At 43.6% G+C, this 22,006-nt stretch overlaps 1 non-coding gene across 1 annotated transcript; it reads right to left on the bottom strand.

Annotated features, from left to right (window-relative positions):
• Positions 1-21,147: 21,147 nt before the first annotated feature.
• Positions 21,148-21,222, bottom strand: Trnat-ugu (transfer RNA threonine (anticodon UGU)). The gene has a single exon. It is a non-coding gene; the product is annotated as a tRNA-Thr (tRNA).
• Between the last annotated feature and the right edge of the window lie 784 nt (positions 21,223-22,006).

Genomic DNA, 22,006 nt, shown 5'->3' with positions numbered 1-22,006 from the left:
CCACCGCAAATATCGCACTGTACAATTTTGTTAGTTTTGGCATTTACAGAAAAATATCGCCACAAATAATTAGGTTTATGTCTTTTATAGAAGCAGAGTGCTCAGATGGAAAGCCAGTACTAAGCAAAGAAGGAAAAGCTGAAAGGTGGAAGGACTATATTGAGGGTCTATCCGAGGGAGATGAATGCTATATTATAGAAATGGAAGAGGACGTAGATGGAAATGAGATAAGAGATACGATACTGCACGAGGCATTTGGCAGAACAGTGAAAGATCCAAGTCCAAACAAGGCCCCTGGAGCAGGCGTCATACCGTCGAAACTACTGACAGCCTAGAGAGAGTCGATCCACGGATCATCTTAAGGCAACCTGTCCCCATGTCAAATCTTTACGGAGGAAAAACCACTCACTCACCTCCATCTGGTGATGTATGAGACAGACGTAATGCTCTCAAGCTTCAAGATGACTTCAATATTTCCAATTCCAAATAAAGCAGTTGCTGACAGGTCTGAATATTACCGAACTATCAGTTTAATAAGTCATGGATGCATAATGCTTATACGAGTTCTTTATAGATGAATGGAAAAGCTGGTAGAAGTCGATCTTGAGGAAGATCAGTTTCGATTCCGGAGAAATGTAGCAACACGCGAGGCAATAATAACCCTACGAGTTACCTTAGAAGATAGGTTAAGGTTAGGCAAACCTACGTTTATAGCATTTGTTGACTTAAAGAAAGCTTTTGACAATGTTGACTGGAATACTCGCTCTGAAATTTTGAAGGTAGCAGGTGTAAAATACACGGAGCATAAGGTTATGTACAACCTGTACAGAAACAAGACAGCTATTGCAAGATCCGAGAAGAATGAAAGGGAAACAATGGTTGAGAAGGGACTGAGATAGGGTTTTAGCCTATCCTCATGTTATATCTTTACATCCAGCAAGAAGTAAAAGAAAACAAAGAAAAATGTGGAGTAGGAATTAAAGTTCAGAGAGAAGACATAAAAACTTTCAGAGCTGCCGATGAGTTCGTAATTCTGTCTGAGACAGCAAATGACTTAGAAGAGTAGTTGAATGGAATGGATAGTGCCTTGAAAGGAGGAAATAAGATGAACATCAACAAAAACAAAATAATGAAATGATAATTAAATCAAGACCCTAAGCTGTCGACAGGCGTTGATATACATCAACGGGGACAGTTGAAAATGTGTGTCCCGACCGGGACTCGAGCCCGGGATCTCTTGCTTGCATGGCAGACGCTATATTCATTTTTTTTTTTTTTTTCATTTTGTCCGGTATTGTTCGTGGCGTTTGGTCTGGGCGGACGTCACAAGACATCCGATCAAGTTGATCATTGATTCCTTTACTCAGTTTTTTATTAGAGAGGCCGAGCAATACTCTGACCGAATACGCTGAGCTACCGTGCCGGCTATCCATCTGAGCCACCGAGGGATTCATAAGCATATCACATCGTATATTATGGTTCAAGGCTTCAAAGCCTTAGTTTTTTACGATGGCCAACCAAGGATTTGCGTAGTATGTGGATCCACGGATCATATTAAGGCAACCTGCCCAGGTTTCAAATCTTTACGGAGGAAAAATCAGGCACTCACCTCCGCGGGCGATATGCAACATCAACAAAAACTGTCGTATGCGGAGACATTGTCTGTCCCAAATGGCTCTGAGCACTATGGGACTTAACAACTATGGTCATCAGTCCCCTAGAACTTAGAACTACTTAAACCTAACTAATCTAAGGACATCACACAACACCCAGCCATCACGAGGCAGAGAAAATCCCTGACCCCGCCGGGAATCGAACCCGGGAACCCGGGCGTGGGAAGCGAGAACGCTACCGCACGACCACGAGATGCGGGCATTGTCTGTCCCATCACAATAAACTGGGAATGGGCAGGGCCCTTACATATTACGTCATGGAGAAAATGAAGGAAATCCGGATTCAATTGCACCTAGCGTATTGACAAATGAACAGAGTTCGAAAGTTACCCTGCCAAAATGTTCGAATCAGGCCTCTGCAAGAGAGACTAATACCCAGACCTTATACGGTAGCAAGACACCTGGAAAAGAAATTATTATGCCTGTTAACCATCCCCACGTACTACCAGGTTCCAATTCCGATAATGTTCCAGTGTCATCAGTAGGTAGTGACATGCTGGTTGACGAGGACGCAAATCCAAACAACCCAACATTCAGCGACCGATCTCATGTAAGAGCAATTGAGAAAAGTTGTATAAACAAACGAAACGGTCCCCTAGAATACAAAGTCAGAAAGAGACACAGGATTTAAAAAGGAAAAAACACACACAAGAGAAATCCTTAAGAAATCTCAGACAGGGGAAACGGCGGTGGCTGATGCAATTAGGGTAATCGCTCCCATTCGGAATGACGGCATTCAGATGGAATTAGACAATCACGTGAATAGCACCATGTTAGCATCTTCCGTGTCTCACCCGGTTCCGAGCACGCTTGGGTGAGAAGATACTGAGCAGTGGTAAACAGCTATATGCATACTTACAAGCTGGCTACAGCGAATTGCAGCGCTTTCGGCGTTGGGCAGCATGTAATTGCGCTCGACTTGCTATGATAGTTTCTGACACGGTGTCACGGACGGGAGCGTTAGCTGGCGCACATCAAGAGCCCGTTTCGCCTGGAGACCGTGTCGAGAAGAAGGCGCGCCAACATCCAGCTTCTGCAACAGCGACGGCCGACAATGAGTGACTGTCGCCACCTCCTCGATCGACGACTTCAAACCTTCAATCAACCAACAAGGAAGACTGGTAGCACGTAAAGTTTTAGAACTGTATGGCAGACCTCAGCTTTTCAAACTGTTAAATTTTTCTCACTAAATTACAGCAACGTAGCATGAACCTTTGTTGCTCATTGTCCTAATTGCATTACCAAGCAGGGTCCCTTCCTTTTCCGGAATGAACCCTTGTTGAAATTCAAACGCCAGCATGAAAGTAATATCATTTGATTTCACTGCTTTAATTTCAAAGTTCAGTTAAGGTATTCACAGCTAGCTACAATATTTAGATTACACAAGCACAAATTAAGAGTGCGAGTTTTGTTACCGTATTTTAGCTTACCTGTGACTGCAGCTCAGCTTGGTACGTACTAAATTTTACTATTGTTAGTTGTTCAGAATCATTTAATTTAAGTTCAAAGTTAAATCTGTTATTTCTAAATTGCGTAGATTCAAGTAGCTTTTGAAATGATTGTTGAGGTAGCCCAAGACTGACCGTATTTTACTAAATTTCGATGTGCTTCAGAAACAAAGCTCACTATTAATTTAAGTCACTAAATTAACTTTCAATTTTCCGGTTTTATTAATTCTTTTGCTATATTAAGTCAGAGTGTAGCGAAATTTACTACTTCTGACAAACTTGCAGTTTTCACACTACACGTGTCAACCTTCAGTTGCCACGCTTCTAGTGCTAATTATATGTGTAATAACCTTTCTTTTTCAGTTACTATAGTAATTGTCCATAGGACTGGCGACCGTAATTTCCCCCAAATCTCAAATATCTAATTACCGCTAGTTAATTGTTAACGTAACGGCCGCACATTTACTTTCTTTATTAACTTTACCCCTTTTCAAAATTAATTTCCACCAGTTTCATTTGCATTTTTCCTTTCATTTAGATGTAACCCTTTCATCCCTCTTTACCGACAGATTAACTTCGGTGACGATTGCTTTTCCCAAATTTCCATTGGGTACACGCGGTTTAATTTTTCACTGTCATTAAGGTCGATAAGTGAGGAGGAGGTTACAACCTGGACTTACTTCATACCGGATATACTTATGTCATTACCACGTCAGCAAGCAGGTTAAATGGAATCTATGTTACAAAGAATTCATGATGTTGATGATTGTGGGATATGGTCTATAAACTTCTCCGATCATTGTGCATACCATATTTCATTCAGGTATATCCAACAAAAATCCTTTCGTGGACGTGGGGTATGGCAACTACACGTTTCACTATTGCAGGATGCTGAACGTAAGCAATATATCAGACAGACTTGGCACAAATGCTTATGCTCCCAAACGAGGTATCGGGAGCGGATCATTTGGTGGACTGAATATGCAAAACCCGTACTTCGTAAATGCCTTATACAGTACACAAAAGCCCAAGCATATTGGCGCAAACATACGACGGAATATTATTTCTCCTGTTTGCGAGACCTTTATCAACAACCAGATGGCCTTTCGGCTAACATACTCAAACTGAAACGCTTTAAATCGAAAATAACCGCCATAGTCCGGCAGCGTCTGGGTGGGGTGCGTAGCGAGCTCGAGGCAAGAACGATCTTATGCAGGAACGTACGTCGTTATACCATGTAATAAGGGAGACACGTACAGGGAAACAGAGAATAATAACCGCGCTGGCGGACGATGACGGAGGAGAGTACAATGCTCAGACCGCCATAAAACATTATGTGGTGAGGTATTATAGGAGTATAACTGCGTAGGCTTCCGCGGCCAGAGTCAGTCGACATAAAAGTTTTCTGGGTGTGGCAGCGCGGCATAATGTATAAAGCTACTGGTGCTGGAGAAAATCCAACGTTTCGGTAGACCCAGAAGATATTTTAGGAGTCTCTATGCTGGCACTATGAAGAACTTTTAGCAAACGTTACGACGGGAATACGTGAGGAGGATAATGCCGTCTAATCGAACATACAACATACAACTCAGGACGAAATAAAAACCATAATTAATGACGCTCCGAGGAACAGTTCAGCTGGTTCCGATGGGCTCTCGGTCGAATTTTATGTACGCATATGGGATGTAACAGGGAATGAGCTCACAGATATGTACAGTGAGTTATTAACTAACCAGGCGTTCCATCCTATATTTACAGAGGGAATGATTGTACTCATTCCTAAAATACCAAGCAGCAAGAGGATTCACAATTTAAGAACACTCACCTTAATCAACGCTGACTTTAGGATTTTCACTCGCATCCTGAACAGAAGGATCAAGCCCCTCAAATGTCATAGGTCCTTACCAAACGAGTGCAATAAAGGGTAGATGAATGCTAGATGCCTTATTTGAGTATACGGACGTCATAAACCTAACTTGGTTAAGTGACAATAGTCTTTCCTTATTATTTTTAGATTTTGATAAAGCTTTTGATAGGATCAATCATGGGTGCTTATACAGCACCATACAGAAAATGGGTTTCGACGACTACTTCATAACTGTCATAAGTAAATGTATCAGTGGTGTTTTTCCAAGGATTAAAATCAATCGATAACTGACTGAAACATTTCCCGTTCAACAATAAATGCGTCAAGGACGTCCACTGTCTATGACATTATATGCGATTGCGGTGGAACATTTGCTTTCGACAATGCACCAGATATTGAGAGGACTACAGGTCTTCAATACTGAGACAGTTTGTTACGGTTATGCTGACGACGTAAGTGTTATTGTAAATTCGAATAGTGAGGTTGATGAAGTACGACGTTTGGTACACCAGTACTCACGGTCCTCTGGCGCAAAACTGAATCTTAAAAAATCCAAAATAATGCATCTCTGTTCTTACAGTAATACAATAGGTGCGCACTGCTTGGATGTAACTGAAGAGACACTCCAATTTGGATTATGGTTAAAGGCGAATCCCAAGCTCATGGCTATGAACCGTTAGGAGCGGAAACTTAATGTCATCTGAGCCTTGCCGAAGGACCATAACATGCGATCGTTAGACCGATTGCAGGAAGACCAGATTATAAATACATACAATCTGAGCAAAATATATCATGTCGCAGCAGCATTCCCGATACCGCACGTCACCGCACGAAAAATACTTGCTGCAGCGTGCTGGTATGTGTGGAAACAAAGTATCATCAAGAAATCCTACCACACGGTGACTTTGCAGAGGCACAACGGGGGACTTGGAATTAAAGACTTTAAATCTAGATGTGTCGCACTGTTTCTAAACTAATACATACCACTGAGACAGGCATTACGAAACTATTACTCCACTCGTTAGATCCTGGGTACAAGAAAGCTCCTGTTAATGTAGCACATATAGGTGTCAGCCTAGATTACGTCCGAAAGTACTGTGTCGATTGGAGCTATATAAGACTTCCACCAGCACAAACCAACGCTAGACTATGTTACCATAAATCGTCTTCACGACCCAGTCCAGGTAAAATATCCTGCTAAAAACCGGATAAACATTTGGAAAAATATCAACAATAAAATTCTACCAGCTAGAGTCAGTGCCGTATGGTATGACGTCGTAAACGAAACCATATCCGCGGCGGAACGATTATGGAAAATCAAATTTAGACCATCTCTATACTGCGACAAATGTCAGCTTATAGAAACTGTAGTGCACATGTTCTTATGTTGAAATAAAATCAGAATTTGGAACTGGACTGGGAAAAAATTAGTACTTATCAACAGAACCACAGAAAGTCATATACCGATAACTGAAGCTTTGCAACCCGCGTGGAAATGTTCCCCATCCTCAAAGAATAACAGTTACTCGTGGCTTCTGGGACAGTTTGTGTTTTACGTGTTAACAAACAAAACTTAGAAGAGTACGTGTTTTATATTGGAGAAGAACATTTTAAGTTGAAGAAGAATAACAAATATAAGAAATGGTTTCAAATTTTTTTTATCTATTGCTTTGTCAGCTACAAAGAGGACAGTTTTATTGATTAGAAGCTGGATCTTATTATTTCTTTTCTATTATTCCTGGAATACTTTTTATGTTGGCTTGAAACTGAGAACTGTTCTAATTTGGCAAAAACCCCCGGCTCCGAATTTTCTTTAATTTGTTGAAAAATATATGGCTTTCTTACAGACATCATATGTCTACCGTGCATAGTAACTTAAATTGTGAAAATGTTTTTGAATGAATGTTTGTTATGGATTTTTCCATTACCTTTTCGCCTGTTACGAGTTATGTCCTGCGAGGTGCTCACGCCAACGGAAGTCGCAATCTGTTATTTATTTTACCTTAATTACTATTTCAGTTTTGTTCTACTGTTTACGTGATGACTGGGTGTTGTGTGCTGTCCTTAGGTTAGTTAGGTTTAAGTAGTTCTAAGTTCTAGGGGACTGATGACCATAGATGTTAAGTCCCATAGTGCTCAGAGCCATTTGAACCATTTTTTTCTACTGTTTAAGGCATATATGGGAATACATGGGAATAATGGAACTACTCAATGACAGGTATGGGGAAGGCATTATGGCAAGTCCTCGGATCTTCGAGTCCTGTCCTCTTTGCCTCCACCTGCCTGGTGCTGAAAGTCTTCTCAATTAAAAAAATAAAAAGAAAAAAATTTAAAAAATAGAGTAATGGTAAAAATGTGGCTGAGTTGATAACGCATCTGCCTAGTACAGGAGACCTGCGTTCGATTCCCTGCCTTGATACAAATTTTCACTTGCACCGTCAGTTTATATACATAAAATAACGGTTTCTGTAGAAGAGAATTTGATAACATCGTATTTAGATGTAAGTCTTGGGGGTATTTTCTGAAAATATGTGTGTGGAGAGTAGCTATATCTGGAAGTGAAACAGTTTAGACGATGAGTTTTTGAAATGTGGTGCTACTGAGGAATACTGAAGATTAGATGGGTCGATCACGTAACTAATGAGAAAGAACAGAACAGAACTGACGGTTGCAGCTGAACGTTGAGTAGAAGTGAATAAGTTGGAGACGCTCGAATAACAACGTGACACTCGGAGCTGTGTGCGCATATTCGGTTGCGAGAGTATAGAGGCATGAATGACACTGATTTGCTTAACATCCCCATAATTTTAAGTACAAGAAGAATTGAAATGTGTTAATAACTCGATAGTTTTATTATTGCTGTCATGAAACGGGGTAAATGATCAAAGCTCGGTCTTCTATCGGCTAATCGATCCTGCTAAAAATTTTATATGCTCAACGTGGAATGTGCTTACTAGATACCACTCGGTAACCGTGTTATTTTAATAGCTGCGTAAAATATCGCACATCCCTACAACCCTCAATTTAATTTCAAGTTCCAAAACTATTTCTTTGAGGATGGTCGTACTGCAGTTCCTCATTTCATCGTCGCATGGACACCAAAACGTAATACTGAGATAACTTACGGCACAGTATTAACTACAGGTAGTCAATAAAGAAAATATGACTCGATCTGACAGGATTACGAGATGCATTCAAGTTCTAAGGCCTCCGATTTTTTTCTAATTAACTACTCACCCGAAATCGATGAAACTCGCGTTACTTCTCGACGTAAAGGAAGTGAGATTTGGTTTTAACGTCCCTACGACATCGAGGTCATTAGAGACGGAGCACAGTTTCGAAATGTTGCAAGGATGGAGAAGAAAATCGGCTATGCTCATTCAAAGAAACCATCCCGCCATTTCTCTGGATGATTCAGAAAAATCACGGAAAACCTAACTTTTGTGCGGCCGGAAACGGATTTGAACCGTTGTTCCCCCGAATGTGACTCCGATCTGTTAACTAGCGCGCCACTCGCTCCATGGACGAAACAGAGGCGATCCAGAGGAAACTATGCGGTTCGTCATGGGCTTATTCAGTAAGAACGACAGCCCACGGATATTCTCGTCTACCTAAAGTAACAATGGCTACAAAAAGACGCATAAAGCATCATAGTTTGATTTACTACAAAAACGTCGAGGGAAACAGACGCTAATGGCATGGTTCACAAACGGTATAATAGTGGTGGAAAGTATGAAATAAAGAGAACTTTGCACAGAACGTAGCTAAAAGAAAACAAAACAACGACGAAACTGGCGAGGAGTTGCATAAAGAGTACAGCGAGCTGATAAAGTTAAAAATTAAAATTAGGAAAGGCGGTTAGAGGAAGTTAACGAATTCTGTAAGCTAGAATTTTTGGATACTTCATGGTCGGTGCAAAGGCACCAGCCAAGGTAACTTTCATCAGCAAAATTAGTATATTAGAATATAACGAAAGTTACCTTGGAATCGACAAAGGCGTTTCTGAAGGTGCTCATTTGAGCGAAGAAATTATATACAAGAAAAGCGTGAACTATTGGAAAATAGGAGAAATACCAGGAAACATTTGAATATACAACAAAGATTTTAAAAATTAAATTGACAGACAGAAATAAATGGGTATCAGATGGAAAAGACTAGTAATGAATCTTAATCAGAAACATGAACACGTTAGTGGAGTGTGAGCTGTGAATTTCACTACCTGCTGACGTGGCACTGCAACGAACAATAGAAATGAGGGTAGGGGTTGTGAGGTGAAACGTGTGATAGGCGACCAAGGGTAGAATATGTTGAGGTAAGAGATGTGGAGGACGGTATACACTACTGGCCATTAAAATTGCTACAACACGAAAATGAAGATGACGTGCTACAGACGCGAAATTTAACCGACAGGAAGAAGATGCTGTGATATGCAAATGATTAGCTTTTCAGAGCATTCACACAAGGTTGGCGCCGATGGCGATACCTACAACGTGCTGACATAAGTTTCCAACCAATTTGTCATACACAAACAGCAGTTGACCGGCGTTGCCTGGTGAAACGTTGTTGTGATGCCGCGCGTAAGGAGGAGAAATGCGTACCATCACGTTTCTGACTTTGATAAAGGTCGGAATGCAGCCTATCGCGATTGCTGTTTATCGTATCGCGACATTGCTGCTCGCGTTGGCCGAGGTGCAAAGACTATTAGCAGAATATGGAATCGGTGGGTTCAGGAGGGTAACACGGAACGCCGTGCTGGAACCCAACGGCCTCGTATCACTAGCAGTCGAGATGAGAGGCATCTTATCCGCATGGCTGTAACGGATCGTGCAGCCACGTCTCGGTCCCTGAGTCAACAGATGGGGACATTTGCAAGACGACAACCATCTGCAAGAACAGTTGGATGACGTTTGCAGCAGCATGGACTATCAGCTCGGAGACCATGGCTGCGGTTACCCTTGAAGCTGCATCACAGACAGGAGCGCCTGCGATGATTTACTCAGCGATGAACCTGGGTGCACGAATGGCAAAACGTCATTTTTTTCGGGTGAATCCAGGTTCTGTTTACAGCACCATGATGGTCGCATCTGTGTTTGGCGACATCGCGGTGAACGCACATTGGAAGCGTGTATTCGTCATCGTCATACTGGCGTATCACCCGGAGTGATGGTATGGGGTGCCATTGGTTACACGTCTCGGTCACCTCTTGTTCGCATTGACGGCACTTTGAACAGTGGGCGTTACATTTCAGATGTGTTACGACCCGTGGCTCTACCCTTCATTCGATGCCTGCGAAACCCTCCATTTCAGTAGGATAATGCACGACCGCATGTTGCAGGTCCTGTACGGATACAGAAAATGTTCGACTGCTGCCCTGTCCAGCACATTCTCCAGATGTCTCACCAATTGAGAACGTCTGGTCAATGGTGGTCGAGCAGCTGGCTCGTCACAATACGCCAGTCCCTACTCTTGATGAACTGTGGTATCGTGTTGAAGCTGCATGGGCAGCTGTACGTGTACACGCCATCAAAGCTTTGTTTGACACAATGCCCAGGCGTATCAAGGCCGTTATTACGGCCAGAGGTTGTTGTTCTGGGTACTGATTCCTCAGGATCTATGCACCCAAATTGCGCGAAAATGTAATCACATCTCAGTTCTAGTATAATATATTTGTCCAATGAATACCCGTTTATGATCTGCATTTTTTCTTGGTGTAGCAATTTTAATGGACAATAGTGTAAAATCTGTTTAAACGTCGCAGACCAATGCTCCTTTTGTTACTGGGTGTAGGATTCGCTAATATAGTACATTAATTATGGATTTTTTATTCACTACAAACTACGTTACGTTATTTCGTTTTGTGCAGCCATATCATCAGATGTATGTAATGATGCAGTGTGAGACACGTCATTGAGGTTGGTCATGGAACAGAGGTAATTCTTCAGAGGAATCATTCTTATGTTAGGCGCTTTATGGAGCTCAAAATATCACGCGGCCGTGAAAGATTTATCGTGGATGCCCTATTACATTTCAGCTATACGAGTAGTTTGCTGGTGTTCGTTTATGAGGTCTGGATGTTCCATGACAGCTTGTAACACTACTGTTAGACTGATATTTGTAATAGCCCAAAGAACGGAACAATCTGCCTCCTCGTGGTGTCTCATTTATCCCAGAAATCTATCTGGATGTTTCACATGTTAGAAATGCTTTACCTACAATATTTTTGTTGTTTACATCTTTACACTGCCAACTATGTGGTGTACGGTACGACCACTAGTCGTCCCCTACACACTACTGATAATTGACATATTTTCATTCGTGCATATCCGAATAGTTATCTTACCTGCTCTGAAATCAACCACTAACTCTCGATAGTTTAAAGATTGATAACAGACTGGAGTTCAGGGTCCTTTCGTTGGTTAAACCACGTCTGAACAGTGTAGCTGCGGAGTGGGTCAGTACGATTGTTGCTGACTTACAACGTTTTTACAATCCTGAATCACAATGCGTTATCAAGGATAAATACAGGATCAACTAAGTATGAAGAAAATTATAAACCAACAGTACCAGAACAATATTCAGATTTGAAGATGATTTTATAGATATCACAGCCCATTAACTCTTTTCAGAGAGCGCAGGCTTAAATAGATCATATGTTATTTTACAAATAAACTTCACTTACTAATTACAGGCTAAGTATTTACTTAATACGCTATAATAAAAAATTTAGAAAATTAAGAAGTTAACTGTGAGGGAGAGAGATATAACTGGCAAATACACAGACACCAAATTACAGTACCTGTTTAAGTTGTTCTGTAGCAGATTAAAGCGGTCTATTTAGACGCGCTTTGAATTATGCCTGTCGTGTCAGGTATTTCCGTTGATTTACTTTCTCATAAATTAAAATTTATAGAGCAGTTTCATATATTTTCATTTAACTCGTTCCCGATACAGTTGTTCGTATTTCCTTCCTAGACCGCACTTATATCGCATTTGAAATGCTGAGGTAATTCTTCATGTCATAGTCTAGATTAAAGCGAGGCAATACAAAAAAATGAAATCCACAGAAAAGCAGACAACCGTAGTCTGCGTTCGTGTTCACCAGTCGAACATTATCAAGTTTACCGGGTGTGTTTACCGAAGAGCCTGAAGCCTTAAGCCCCTTCCTTGCTACGCTTTTTCATACTCCGACGTAATCCGAGCATTAGCTAAAATAATTTATATTATGAACAGTCGCCGAAACCTATTTGTCTGAATTAAATTGACATTTTTTCGCTGTGTTTTTGCGGAAGGAAACGTAGAAGGTACAATGCGAGAGGATTTCACGTTAGCCTTTTTAAATAGGTATGAAAAATTTATATTCGAAAAACGAAATAAACCGACAGGGATCGCAGGTGGAGGGAGGGTTACACACAGAAGCGCCGGCGCTTAATCCCACGTGCGGACTGCGGTGAGCCCTCAGGTAACGAGGAACAACGGGCGTGCGTATCCGCGCTGCAGCTTGCCGCGGTCGGGGGCTCCATTTGTAATGATACTTTTTGTACGAGACTCTCTTTTTACGGCGAGTGAGCAGCTACATTTCTGCCACAGGTGTGTCAGACACGACCCACGGGATCTGTTTATGGAGAGAGTGTCGGAAGGGGATTCCAGCGACGGCCGTAAAGCGAGCTGTACGGAGCCACTTTGCGTATGGCAGGACATTACATCGCTTCTCAGGCAACGTCAGTCTGCTGGGTTGTGGCACAGGTTCACGGAAAGGAGAACACATTACAGTGACGGAAGATTCCGCCCCCTGGAGTGCTCTAAGAGCCTCTACGCTTCAAATTTGACTGTCGCTGAAATCAATGTGAAAGACGTCGTTGACGTGCTCATCGCTCTATTTCATAATTTCATGTACAGGGGGTCACAAACCTCTTGGGTACATAACCGATTATAGTACTGAGGTAGGGAACCAAGAGTTGGAAATATACATTTGTTATCTTATGGACACACACAACGTAACTCACAGTAACTGTTGAAAGTAAAGACCGTCTGTCTCAGTGCATGCATGGCAACACGCGTCAAGTTCTGCCGCACTCTCTCAAAGATCCCTCTCGTCTGTGGCACCAGGAGACAGGCAGCTGACCACGTTTCTACGGGTGTTACATACAATTTGGAAATTTGTGGTAAGGTCTTATGGGACCAAACTGCTGAGGTCATCGGTCCCTAAGCTTACGCACTACTTAATCTAACTTGAACTAACTTACGCTAAGGACAACACACACCTATGCCCGAGGGAGGACTCGAACCTCAGACGGGGGGGAGCCGCGCGGAGCGTGACATGGCGCCTCAGACAGCCCGGCTACCACGCGCGGCCTGTTACATACACCAATGTCTTCACGTAACCCCAAAGGAAAAAGTCCAAAGGTGCGAGATCCGGCGATCGTGCTGGCAGGACCTCCGCTTCCAATCCAACGATGAGGTACGCGTGGTTCAGGTGCTTGCGAAGGTTAACATCGAAGTGAACAGATGCATCGTCGAGTTGAAACCACTTCCTTTCGCACACAAGAGGTACAGTCTCAAAGAACATGCACCGTTGGAATACATGTATCGAAGCTGGTGGTCGTCACTGTGAACAATTACTATGAGCTACTTTGTTGTTATACGGTGTAAGCTGTCTATGTTCATAACACAATAAATATATAAAAATAAATAAATTTCCAACCGTTGGTTCCCTATCTCAACGTAATTGAGTGTGGACCCACTATCACCTGTTTCTGTTTGACACCAAAGGTTTGAGACAACCTGTATTGTGTGCAAGCACGCCCAACGTTTCTAGCTAGTCCCAGGAGTTTTGACTGGTACGAGTCAATGGAAACACAGGAGTCCGAAATTTAATTCGATCAATACGTTCTGAAAGAAGAAACTTTATCCTTGCTTCTGAGTCCTACATTGATATGACGTAGACGGTCTGGTGGGCAGTGGTGGCTATTCCGTGTTTCAGCATGCTGTTTCGTGTAAGTTGTTGAGATTCCTGCCGACTGTAGGCTTTAGCCGTGCATTTCATTCGCATTCCTCTTATCTTTCTTTTACTTTTCAAGCTTACTTTCAAGTTCGGTTGATTCAGACTAGTTTCTTGTGTCACGTGTTAGTTCGATTTGCAATGGGACTTCAGTATTCCTTTGTGATCCATTCGGACCCGCACGCTCAGGTGGGTGGCAGTATCGATTTTTACACAGTTCATCACTGAATATAAATGACTGGGATATAACTCTCCCTGAAATGGAAGGCAAGAGAAATATTTTGTAACGTTCATTACGGGGCTTGTCAAATGATCGAGTTCTTTGTACACTTGTGCATCACTTGTATTTATTTATTTATTGTTCCGTGGGACCAAATTAATGAGAAGTCTCCATGGTCATGGAACAAGTCAATACATGAAATTATAACACGATAGTAGAAACAGATAAAATGAAATACACTCCTGGAAATGGAAATAAGAACACCGTGAATTCATTGTCCCAGGAAGGTGAAACTTTATTGACACATTCCTGGGGTCAGATACATCACATGATCACACTGACAGAACCACAGGCACATAGACACAGGCAACAGAGCATGCACAATGTCGGCACTAGTACGGTATATATCCACCTTTCGCAGCAATGCAGGCTGCTGTTCTCCCATGGAGACGATCGTAGAGATGCTGGATGTAGTCCTGTGGAACGGCTTGCCATGCCATTTCCACCTGGCGCCTCAGTTGGACCAGCGTTCGTGCTGGACGTGCAGACCGCGTGAGACGACGCTTCATCCAGTCCCAAACATGCTCAATGGGGGACAGATCCGGAGATCTTGCTGGCCAGGGTAGTTGACTTACACCTTCTAGAGCACGTTGGGTGGCACGGGATATATGCGGACGTGCATTGTCCTGTTGGAACAGCAAGTTCCCTTGCCGGTCTAGGAATGGTAGAACGATGGGTTCGATGACGGTTTGGATGTACCGTGCACTATTCAGTGTCCCCTCGACGATCACCAGTGGTGTACGGCCAGTGTAGGAGATCGCTCCCCACACCATGATGCCGGGTGTTGGCCCTGTGTGCCTCGGTCGCATGCAGTCCTGATTGTGGCGCTCACCTGCACGGCGCCAAACACGCATACGACCATCATTGGCACCAAGGCAGAAGCGACTCTCATCGCTGAAGACGACACGTCTCCATTCGTCCCTCCATTCACGCCTGTCGCGACACCACTGGAGGCGGGCTGCACGATGTTGGGGCGTGAGCGGAAGACGGCCTAACGGTGTGTGGGACCGTAGCCCAGCTTCATGGAGACGGTTGCGAATGGTCCTCGCCGATACCCCAGGAGCAACAGTGTCCCTAATTTGCTGGGAAGTGGCGGTGCGGTCCCCTACGGTACTGCGTAGGATCCTACGGTCTTGGCGTGCATCCGTGCGTCGCTGCGGTCCGGTCCCAGGTCGACGGGCACGTGCACCTTCCGCCGACCACTGGCGACAACATCGATGTACTGTGGAGACCTCACGCCCCACGTGTTGAGCAATTCGGCGGTACGTCCACCCGGCCTCCCGCATGCCCACTATACGCCCTCGCTCAAAGTCTGTCAACTGCACATACGGTTCACGTCCACGCTGTCGCGGCATGCTACCAGTGTTAAAGACCGCGATGGAGCTCCGTATGCCACGGCAAACTGGCTGACACTGACGGCGGCGGTGCACAAATGCTGCGCAGCTAGCGCCATTCGACGGCCAACACCGCGGTTCCTGGTGTGTCCGCTGTGCCGTGCGTGTGATCATTGCTTGTACAGCCCTCTCGCAGTGTCCGGAGCAAGTATGGTGGGTCTGACACACCGGTGTCAATGTGTTCTTTTTTCCATTTCCAGGAGTGTATAAGAAACATATTCAGTCGACAAGTCGTAAGTTTAAATAAAGAAAATCAACAATGTAACACTGGAATTTGCTTAATTTTTCAGCTCTTCCAGGAGCTCCTCGACAGAATAGAAGGAGTGAGCCACGAGGAAACTCTTCAGTTTAGACTACTGATGATGCATGTCGTCCATGTGGCATTTTCATTTCTGTGCTATTATTGCGTACGTATACTTATTGCGTTGGAGCATTTCCTTCATCTTCACGTACACCCACGTGGCCAGGGACCGATGACCCCGTAGTTTAGTCCCTTTCTCTCCAAACTGTCCAACGAAACCACTTGGCCATTTCCGTTCATATTAACAGTACACGGCCTTATGGAATCCGGTGCCATTCTCCTTTTGTGATATGCTTCGAAAGAATGCTATCTACCCTCTTTGCAATGCCTGTTCCCGCTATCTTTCGCAGCATTTCTCAGCGATCTCGTAAGGTCACCTTGTCTACCAAAGTTCGCTGTTCAGAAATTTTTAAAGTGATAGCTATAATAAATGAGAAGTAGATTTGCCCGGTACAGCCGAACCTGTAAGGTAAAGTGCATTATACCTTACTCTTTGTTTAGGTATTGTGAGGGTGTGTGTACTTAGTGTTCAATGTATGCTAGTAAGGAAAAAATCCTGCGGTGCTTCGGAACTTTTCTGCTACGTCAGTAACTAATTTTCCGACTCATGTTTCGTTTTCAGAATTCCAAATTTGAAAGTTTGGTATACAAATCAGAGTGGAACTTGTTCAGAACTTCATTTGAACATTACACATTCAAAATTTTACGGTAGACCTTCGTCTGGTACAGTTTGTTCGCAGTCGGTTTGAAAACGTCACGTATCTTTGTAGGAGCCGCTTCTTCGGTGACCGTCAGGACGGGGCGATATTTCTTGATAGCTACAGAAGCGTCGTGATTAACTGCTGAGTTGTTTGCCGTTCACCAAGACATTGCTTATACTGTCTGTTCACAAGTCGTCAAACAAGTACGGCCGCGCGGGATTAGCCGAGCGGTCTGGGGGGCTGCAGTCCTGGACTGTACGGCCTGTCCCGGCGGAGGCTCGAGTCCTCCCTCGGGCATGGGTGTGTGTGTTTGTCCTTAGGATAATTTAGGTTAAGTAGTGTGTAAGCTTAGGGACTGATGACCTTAGCAGTTAAGTCCCATAAGATTTCACACACATTTGAACATTTGAAACAAATACGTACTGACTCGACGAGTGCCCTGCAGTCTGTTACCAGTACAGCGAAAGTCAAAATTGCAAAGCTTTTAGAACAGGATATACTAAGAAGTCTCAACAGAACAAAGGAGTAGTATCACCGATACTGCATACGGATACTCCTCGGTGTGGGGCAATAAATGCGCAGACCAAATGGTGGAAATGTTTTAGCACTGTCTGCCTACCAAAATATCCATACCGTACAGTGATTTTCATAACACATTCGCCAAACGAAATGGAGAACGTTAATGGACTTGGGCCGTAAAATCAAAGGAAAACGCTATTGAGCTGTTCAGCAACAGATTCCACGCAACACTCGGTTTCTCAACTCGGCGATCTCGAGAAAAGTAATTGTCATTATTAATAAAAATTGTTCAAATAGCTCTGAGCACTATGGGACTTAACTTCTGAGGTCATCAGTCCCCTAGAACTACTTAAACCTAATTAACCGAAGAACATCACACACATCCATGCCCGAGGCAGGATTCGAACCTGCGACCGTAGCGGTAGCGCGGTTCCAGACTGATGCGCCTAGAACCGCTCGGCCATACCGGCCGGCTATTATTAATAGACTAGAAGCACGTCAAACGAATAACAATAAAACGAGACGTTATTCAATATTAATACCGTTTTCAAACTGTCATTCTTGCGATCAAAAACTTACCGTTCGAACGGCGTACAGTCCAGAATCGGTGTGCGAAACAGACAAAATCTCCATGAGCATTGAAATTGTCATCCTGCCGACTGACCAGGTTGAAGATACCCTTCTTGTAAAACACCGTGACCTGCTGTGTGAAGATGTCCGTAACTACCTGCTGGACATCCTCGTCCGACAGGGGTCGTCGACCCTTCAAGGCCTTTTTTAAGGAGCCGAAGACGTGATAATCGCGTGGAGAGAGATCAGGACCACAGGGCGAGTGCTCGAGAGTCTCCCACTTGAGTTGACGTAACTTCTGCATTAGATCTGCAGTATGGGGTTGTGCGTTATCATGAAGCAGCTGCACAGCTTTCCACAGCTTTCTCGAACGTTTCGCTTTAATTGCACGCCATAATTTCTCCAGTACGGCGCAGTGCCGTTCCTCAGTGATGGAGAGACCAGGCTGTTGTCTGTAATAGATGACGCTGATATCCCAGATCGATCGGCGTCTTGTAACGAATCGTGACCAGCACGGAACTAAGCACATCGTTCCACGATGGTGGTTTTAGACATGAGAGGATGCCCACACACGTTCTTCATTCTCAGATGAATGTCTACCGGTGTTTGTCCTTCGGCTGCCAAGAAAAAACTAACAGCACGTTGTTCCTGCTTGGACGCAAATGGTAATAACGTCTCCATAGTTCACGTTTCCGCATTTCTCACACGCACATCAGAGGAACATAAATGGCACACTAATCCGTAGCTACACTTCGGTGTTCATATACCCGCATCGGAGTCGCGCTGCCTTCCACATATGCTGCAGCAACGCCCTCGAACGGAAACTTTTGAACGCTCTTTATAGTATCATATGATAAATGCACAAAAGCAAAACGAGGATAATGGAATGTAGTCGAGTTAACTCGGGTGATGCTGAGGAAATAAGATAAGGAAATGACACACTTAAAGTAGTAAAGGAGTTTTGCTATTTGAGGATCAAAATAACTGATGAAGGTCGAAGTAGAGAGGATATAAAATGTAGACTGGCAATGGCAAGGAAAGCCTTTCTGAAGAAGAGAAATTTGTTAACTTCGAGTGTAGATTTAAGTGTCAGGAAGTCGTTTCTGAAAGTATTTGTATGGAGTGTAGCCATGTATGGAAATGAAACATGGACAATAATAGTTTGGACAAGAAGAGAATAGAAGCTTTCGAAATGTGGCGCTTCAGAAGAATGCTGAAGATTAGATGGGTAGATCACATAACTAATGAGGAGGTATTGAATAGAACTGGGGAGAAGAGAAGTTTGTGGCACAACTTGACTAGAAGAAGGGATCGGTTGGCAGGACATGCTCTGAGGCATCAAGGGATCACCAATTTAGTATTGGAGGGCAGCGTGGAGGGTAAAAACCGTAGAGGGACACCAAGAGATGACTACACTAAGCAGATTCAGAAGGATGTAGATTGCAGTAGGTACTGGAAGATGAAGAAGCTTGCACACGATAGAGTAGCATGGAGAGCTGCCTCAAACCAGTCTTAGGACTAAAGACCACAACAACAACAACATGATAAATGCAATTACCCATGAATAACTAGGGTGAACAATATCTTAAAAATTAAGAGTTATTTTTGTCTCGATTCCATGAAGAGGTCCGTTGCCAAGTGAAAACACTTTTCCATTCGTCTTCGTAAAAGAAACTTTAAAGCTTGACGAGCTTATTTTATGGATAATTATATCTCACGTAAAATTTGGTTTTACACAATGCACTTTGTTCTACATTTTGTCCGACAAATGCTTTGTATCACTGTGTCACATAAATGTGGCTGGTCAAATTAGTTTTGGCTAAAACAAATAATAAAAGCCATTATGGAGTCAAATTTTGATGGTGTTGAGATAGTAACCAGCCACAAATTTATTTTAAGTTCCATTATTCAAAAGGTACCGCTACCGGTTTAGAATCATTACGATTCATCGTCAGACGGCTTTCATGCTTTCATTACAACATGTGCTGCGTTTTTTACTGATTAGCTATCTTAAAATATAAATAATACATAATTATTATAAGCACGTCACAAAGATGGTTGAGCTACAGATATGCACTGGGATGTGACTCACGTGAAATATCGGTTTGGAGTACTTGTTTTCATAGTTTTCGTCCAGCAGACAACGTTTGTGGTTTTCGCCGCATTCGCATCATTGCACACATAAACTTGCATAATTGAGCACTTCAGATTTTTACAATCCTATTTATTTATTTAAACAGCGCCGTTACCGGTTTCGAAACGGAAGGTTCATATTCAGACTGCTGGTTCACGTTAAGATGTATTGTATGTTAGCTTTCACCCTTTGTTTCCCGGAATGATGAAATTTCCCTGGGGTGTTGGTATCATTTGGGAAAACAACGAGTGAACGCTAATGTAAAATTTACTTTAACGTGAACTGTCTGAAGATCAACATTTCGGTTCGAAGCTGGTAACGGCGCTATTCCAATAAGTAAATAGTATTGTGAAAAGTGGCTGGTTACTGTTTTCTTCTCTGTAAGAGTAAACATTTTTTGTACACAGCCATGGGCTCAGAAAATCAATTTTCGACAAAACAGAATTTTGAGGATATTACCTTAGACACGGCGTCATTAAAGCCTAGTTGGTTCATTGGATACGCTGACGACGGGTTCGTCATTTGGCCCCACAGATGTGAGAAACTTGACGAGTTTTTGGGACACTTCAACGGCATTAACAGTAACATCCAGTTCACCACGGAGGCAGAAGAAGGCGACTCTGGTCCTGCCTCGACCTTCACGTGCGCCGCAAATGAAATGGATGTCTCGATCACAGCGGCTATAGAAACCCCCCTCGCCACACCGATCTCTACTTGCACGCCATCAGCCACCATCACCCGGTACAGAAATGTTCTGCTTTACAAACGTGGGTGCATCGTGCGAGAATGATATCAGATGCTGATAACCTTCCCCATGAGCTGAGCCACGTACTAAAGGTCTTCAGGAACAACGACTATAACGTCCATCAAATAACTAAAATCGCATGCAAGACTCACAAGACCACCGACCAGGAGCAGGAAAAGAAACTTGCTTTCTGCCCGTGCTGTTGCTCCGTGTCAGGCAAGATAAGCCACCTGCTGAAACGACACAAGATCAAATCGATCTTCAGGCTTCCGACAAAACTCAGTCAATTACTGAGATCAGTTGAATCGCAGCAGGTCTCGGGACATCTGGGGTCTACAAGATACCTTGGAAGTGTGGCCAATCTTATGTCGGATAATCAAGACACACTGCGAAAGAGCATGAGAGGTTTTACCGCCCGCGCTACCCAGAGAAATCTGCTTTAAATGATGACTAACTGAAACCCTCAGCTGCCGACAGGTGTTGTTGATATACCTCGATGTGGACAGCTGAAAATGTGTGTCCCGACCGGGACTCGAACCCGGGATCTCCTGCTTACATGGCAGACGCTCTATCCATCTGAGCCACCGAGGACACAGATGAATAGCGCGACTACAGGGACTTATCCCTTGCACGCTTCCCGTGAGACTCACATTCCCACAATTCTACCTATGTAATGTACCTTATAGACATTTGCCCATTCACTCATTACTCGCACGGTCATCTACATTATCTGTTTTTTCGAGAACAGTTACTGTCTTCATATATATAGTTAAGGCTACCCAGTCGTCGACCCTCGTCTGTGCGAATGCGCACAGGTTGCCCAAACTCTTACGGGAATCGCCAAAGCGTGCGCGAGTAATGAGTGAATGGGCAAATGTCTATAAGGTACATTACATAGGTAGAATTGTGGACAGTTGGGAATGTGAGTCTCACGGGAAGCGTGCAAGGGATAAGTCCCTGTAGTCGCGCTATTCATCTGTGTCCTCGGTGGCTCAGATGGATAGAGCGTCTGTCATGTAAGCAGGAGATCCCGGGTTCGAGTCCCGGTCGGGGTACACATTTTCAGCTGTCCACATCGAGGTATATCAACAACACCTGTCGGCAGCTAAGGGTTTCAGTTAGTCATCATTTATTCCAGGGAAAAGCTGCACGGTCATCTACAGTATCTGTTCTTTCGAGAACAGTTACTGCCTTCATATAAATCTGCTTTAGTTGAGCATGCTTTAGAAAACGGACACCGGGTAAAGTTTGACGAAACGTCGGTCGTGGCTCTCATAACCGGCTTCTGGGATAGTGTAACTAAAGAAGCCACTGAAATAATAACACCAGTACTCCGAAAATAGAAACGGTTGCCTGTAGTTCAGCGCGGCATGAGA

This window comes from Schistocerca nitens, chromosome 2, assembly GCF_023898315.1.
Source record: "Schistocerca nitens isolate TAMUIC-IGC-003100 chromosome 2, iqSchNite1.1, whole genome shotgun sequence".
Taxonomy (NCBI): domain Eukaryota; kingdom Metazoa; phylum Arthropoda; class Insecta; order Orthoptera; family Acrididae; genus Schistocerca; species Schistocerca nitens.
The sequence above is the reverse complement of the archived record's forward strand: the minus strand, read 5'-3'. Positions and strand labels throughout refer to the sequence as shown.